The sequence below is a fragment of the Osmerus mordax genome, chromosome 2 (genome assembly GCF_038355195.1).
Source record: "Osmerus mordax isolate fOsmMor3 chromosome 2, fOsmMor3.pri, whole genome shotgun sequence".
Lineage (NCBI taxonomy): Eukaryota > Metazoa > Chordata > Actinopteri > Osmeriformes > Osmeridae > Osmerus > Osmerus mordax.
Genome location: NC_090051.1, coordinates 1,248,926 through 1,255,064, shown reverse-complemented (window position 1 = coordinate 1,255,064; position 6,139 = coordinate 1,248,926).

Here is a 6,139-nt window from a genome sequence, read left to right as displayed (position 1 = left end):
AGGTTGTGTTAACAAAGCAACCCCAGTGCCACATTTCACCTCTGTATAACCGCTAAATGCAACTACAATGTAGTTACCATATTTCCAACAATGTAGTTACGTGGTAGTTAAAAGTACAGCTAGTCAGTTAAGTGTTTTCAGCTGTCGCTGACACCTCTTCCTGTTCTGCATGAGACACGCTCTGCATGTCAGTCCTCCCATCCTTACTGCAGCCCAGGGGTGAAGCACTCAGACCACACACAGAGAGGAGGTTTCTAAAGACATCAGAGACACATCAGACTGCTATACAAGAAGTCAGTCAATTCACTTTGTGGAAGTGGAGAGGGGGGAGGGGGGAGAGGGTAGAGGCGAGAGGGGAGGGGGGGGGAGAGGGGAGAGGGTAGAGGGGAGGGGGGGAGGGGGGAGAGGGGAGGGGTAGGGAGGGGGGAGATGGGAGAGGGGAGGGGGGGGAGCAGGAGAGGGGAGAGGGGAGAGGGGAGGGGGGAGAGGGGAGAGGGGAGAGGGGGGGAGCAGGAGAGGGGAGGGGGGGAGAGGGGAGAGGGGAGAGGGGGGGAGCAGGAGAGGGGAGAGGGGAGAGGGGAGGGGGGGGGGAACAGGAGAGGATCCACGGGGGGGGGGGGACATCAGTTTCCATGGCAACCTGAGATCAAGCAGACTGGATATAGGCAAAGTGAGGTCATCAGTCCATTGAGCCCTGCCAGCAGTTTGACAACACTGTTAATGAACTGACTATCCACAACTCCCAAAGAGGATGCTTATAGTTTGAGCTATTCCACATCCACTGACACCTTACGGAGAGAGAGAGAGAGAGAGAGAGAGAGAGAGAGAGAGAGAGAGACAAAGACAAAGAGAGACAAAAAGAGAGAGAAATCAACCATTTTCAACCTCAATGGATGTTAAGCTCTGGTGTGACTGTTTGAAAGCGAGAGGAATCATTATTCATGCTTTGTCAAGCTGCTATTACTCTCTACCCTCACCCCAGATGTCTTAGTTAGAATACGTCAGCTAAATCTCCTGTACCACTGATTCCCTCTCACGGTAAATGGTCACTGTAGTGTTAACTGGAGCAGAGGGCTGGGTTTACATTTACATTTACATTTAGTCATTTAGCAGACGCTCTTATCCAGAGCGACTTACAGTAAGTACAGGGACATTCCCCCGAGGCAAGTAGGGTGAAGTGCCTTGCCCAAGGACACAACGTCAGTTGGCATAACCGGGAATCGAACTGGCAACCTTCGGATTACTAGTCCGACTCCCTCACCGCTCAGCCACCTGACTCCCTGTTTGTGGGAGTCAGGGTTGTGTGTGTGGGTTTAAAACACCCGACACTTCCCCACAAGTCAAATCAGTCACTGGGTTTCCTGGGCTTGTTGGCGAGGCCTCGTGTAACACAAACCTCGATTTGTCTCGTAAAACAGCACACATGCTGCGGGTCATTGTTGAGCTTCATTCAAAACACACTGTGGGATTTCTGTTCCATCTCACCATCAGAAGTTTTGAAATGGCTGTTTTGGAAATCTTAACAGTATGTGCAATGACAGTTATTGAACAGAATGTGGTCCTATTCTGAGGAGGAACATGACTGAAGATGATGAAGTGTCACTGTGAAGCCTTTGTCAGTACAACGTTTTAATTGGACAGCAACTCAATAATTTATGATGGAACCTGCTTTCTCGGTAGAGACTTGATGTCCTTGATGTGAAAACAGCAGTGCCTTCTCTCTGGGTGAACAATCTGCATGGATGTTTTGCTGGAGCCCTTGAAAGCCATTTCCATAAGAGAAAAAAAAGGCACTTATTGACAGATGATCTCAGTAGGACACTTATTACGAAACCATTTGGAAATGATGAAAGGTTTAAAAGTGTGTTCTAAATCTATACACTTTTATCTGTGCCTTGGTAATTCTATAGAGCCAGAACAAGTCATTTCTGTAAGGGACAAGAACAAGGATAGACATAGAGACAGGGAGAGAGACAGGGATGGAGACAGGGAGAGAGACAGGGAGAGAGACAGGGATGGAGACAGGGAGAGAGACAGGGAGAGAGACAGGGAGAGAGACAGGGACAGAGACAGAGAGAGAGACAGGGAGAGAGACAGGGAGAGATAAAGGGAGAGAGCCAGGGACAGAGACAGGGAGAGAGACAGGGACAGGGAGAGAGACAGGGAGAGAGACAGGGAGAGAGACAGGGAGAGATAAAGGGAGAGAGCCAGGGACAGAGACAGGGAGAGAGACAGGGACAGGGAGAGAGACAGGGACAGAGACAGGGAGAGAGACAGGGACAGGGAGAGAGACAGGGATGGAGACAGGGAGAGAGACAGGGAGAGAGAAAGGGACAGAGACAGGGAGAGAGACAGGGAGAGAGACAGGGACAGAGAGAGACAGGGATGGAGACACGGAGAGAGACAGGGAGAGAGACAGGGATGGAGACAGGGAGAGAGACAGGGAGAGAGACAGGGATGGAGACAGGGAGAGAGACAGGGAGAGAGACAGGGAGAGAGACAGGCAGATAGACAGAGACAGGGAGAGAGACATTTACAAAGACTAACAAAGGCGTAAACAGAGGTAGACACAGACAAAGATAAAGACAGATCAGCCTTCTCTCGGACTATTGGCTAATCACCTCTCTCAGGACTGCAGCCAACCCCTCAAGGTGGTTGCACAGAGGACACATGGCGACGCACTTTTCACCTGACAATTGAACGGAAACTATGAGGTAAGGTGAAATAAGGTGAGGCTAGCAACATTTGAAATTAAGCAGAGTACAAGGGAGGTGGAAATAATTGGGAGATTTTCACCCCAGCGTGCATCGGACCACATACTGTAACACGATTACCGCCATGAAGATCAATGAGCTCATTGTTTTTGCCTGCAACGAGACAGTCTTTCCTTCAAGACCATTTTCCACAGCATGTGGCCTCCCTAATCCATAACCGATGAATCCATACTGGAACTTTAAAGCGTCTTTTGAAAGAATGAAGCGCTGACCTCTTTTAGATCAGCCCCTCCTGTTCGGTCCTTTAAAAGGCAGCGGCGCCACGCCCCGCAGCCTTGCCTGTTTGTTGTGCTTCTCCAGTGGCTGCATGCAGATGGCTGCATGCAGATGGCTGGATGCAGATGGCTGGATGCAGATGGATGTGTCTATGTGCTGCGGGACAAGGGGTCGGCCAGGCAGGGTCAGCACTCTGTTTAGTGGTTTCTACCAGTGGATTATTCTCTGAGACAGGCCAGTAATAGCTTCTATGGACAATGAGTAAGCCCTACGCTGTACTCCTAGGGTGGCCCTAATCAGCAGCAATGTGGGAGGGAGGGAGGGAGGGAGGGAGGGAGGGAGGGAGGGAGGGAGGGAGGGAGGGAGGGAGGGAGGGAGGGAGGGAGAGAGAGAGAGAGAGAGAGAGAGAGAGAGAGAGAGAGAGAGAGAGAGAGAGAGAGAGAGAGAGAGAGAGAGAGAGAGAGAGAGAGAGAGAGGGAGAGAGAGAGAGAGGGAATCTGTGAGAGCGACACAGGGAGAGGAGAGGCAGAAATGGTGGAACAGTCAAATGAGAGAGCATTAAAGTGTGTGATGCAGAGAACAGAAAAAATAAGAGAAAAGAGAGGAAGAGGGAGAGATATAAATTAAAGTTACAGTATATAGAGACACAAATACATATACATGTATATGTTCAGAAAGAGAGAGTAAGATAGAGACAGAAATAGAGATACAGGACACAGAATGAGAAAAAGATTGAGAGAATCCGAGAAACAGAGATAAAGAAAGAGAGACACAGGGAGGGAGAGAGATAGAGAGTGAGAGAGAGAGAGCAAGAGGAGAGAGAGAGAGAGAGAGAGAGAGAGAGAGAGAGAGAGAGAGAGAGAGAGAGAGAGAGAGAGAGGGAGAGGAGAGAGACATAGAGAGGGGAGAGAGATATAGAGAGCATGGTACTGCAGCGGACAAAGATGTACTGTTCTGCAGCTCCTGTCGTGAGACCTGGATTAGGCCCTGGACACTGGCTGTTGCTGTTTTCAGATTGCTCTAAATTCCCAGAGATTAAGAGGAATGAATGAATGAACGGATGTATGAATGAACAGCACAGCTTCTTTTAACAACACAACATCCTTATACAGCACCAGACACTGTTTGACGATAGTCCATTACAAAGCACACAAACAAAAATGATAGATGAAAATGCTAAAAAATCCTGTGTTTTGTCTAATCTGAAATTCAACCCAAACCTTTATCCCACACACTGTGGTTGAGACTGTGCAGGCGGTCGTGTCAATCGATGTCCTAATAGCAGCAGAATGTATTGCTAATCATATTCCCCTGCTCCCATCTCTGGAACAGGCTGTTATTGATGGAGGCTTTTAATGTGCGACTGGGGCAGAGTGAGGCAGGAGGAGCTGTGTAGTCGTGGATCACAGCCTGCAGCGTGAACTGTCACTCTGCTGGGTGGAACAGCCTGCCTCCAGGAGGAAGTGGAGGACCTGGAGGCAGGCTGTGGAGGACCTGGAGGCAGGCTGTGGAGGCAGGCTGTGGAGGACCTGGAGGCAGGCTGTGGAGGACCTGGAGGCAGGCTGTGGAGGACCTGGAGGCAGGCTGTGGAGGACCTGGAGGCAGGCTGTGGAGGCCCTGGAGGCAGGCTGTGGAGGACCTGGAGGCAGGCTGTGGAGGCCCTGGAGGCAGGCTGTGGAGGACCTGGAGGCAGGCTGTGGAGGACCTGGAGGCAGGCTGTGGAGGACCTGGAGGCAGGCTGTGGAGGACCTGGAGGCAGGCTGTGGAGGATCTGGAGGCAGGCTGTGGAGGCAGGCTGTGGAGGACCTGGAGGCAGGCTGTGGAGGACCTGGAGGCCGTCCTCCACAGCCTGCCTCCAGGGGAAAGTGTCATGTCACTTAAAAGGGCGGGATGGTGTCTGTCTGTTTCCGACAGATATCCCGGCGCCGCTCCCACCCTCAGGTCACACCCATCCGCTGGGCATAATCTCGGATGTGTTCCCTGCGAGCATGTTCCATCACCTCTGCTTTCCATGTGAGCCAAACCCCAGCAAGGCTTAGAATCAGGACTTCAGTGACCTGAAGCAATTAGAGAGATCCGATGAGCTCCGCAGTCAGTGTCTGTGGGTGATCCTCAAGACGACGCGCGCCCCCTCCTCTGTGAGCTCTGCAACCACACTGCCACCGGGGTCGCGGGGGCCAGGGCGCTTTCTCCTGTGAGGGTTTGACGCTCATGCAGATCCTGTGTGAGATGAGAGCAGGCTGGAGCAGCTGTATACTGCACACCCCGGGGCACCCACGCCTCCTTAGGAGGCTGTTTGCCTTGCATGAAGCTCTCAAATGAGGTCAGTAAATATCACCCCTCACCCTCACCTCACGATGCCTTTCCCGATCACCACAGATCGCTACGTAACTCAATCAGACCCCTCAGAAGTGGCTTCATGCCAAATAATATCTATTTCAGGAGATGCAGCATGTTGTCGTGTAGTAATAATAATGGACCATGTGCACTCCACCAAAACCAACTGAATACTAAGTGGTTAATAGTACACACTTATGATTTTACACAGTATGGTTTTGTTATGGAGTAGGTGGATATTACATTTAGTGTTTGGTGATAGAGTTGTCCTTGCTGTGGGTGGTGGCTTCAGTTCCAATACAGATGGGATTTAATAAAAGGGATCAGATAAAGATGCAGTGCAGCCATTGGGTGACAGTGTTTTTCATGTGAACAACACCACCAACTAGGAACAACCAGTGGCACCAGATTGTCTATCGGCTATCATGCCAGCTGAATACAGGAATACACACATCCTCACTCCCAGTCCTGAAATATACTTTGTCACATGCCAAATAAGTGAAGATGTGTGGGGGGGATCTGTCTACACCACAGATTCACAGGGTTCTATCTTTGCAGCAAAAATGGCCCTTTACCAACTATAGCTAAATGTGTTTTTTCTTTTACTGCCTTATTGGAGAAAGTGTATGCAGCTAAATGAAGGCATATTTTTTGTCATATATTTGATTTATTTTGGGGGGTTTTCATACTGTTGCTTGCACACATGCAGGATAAAGTTTCCAGAAAAGTGAACAATAGCATTTAGTTGATCTCTGATGTGTTTTATTAGATTATTTTGCCTTCATTCAGCCTGTTTTCTCAATGGACCAGAT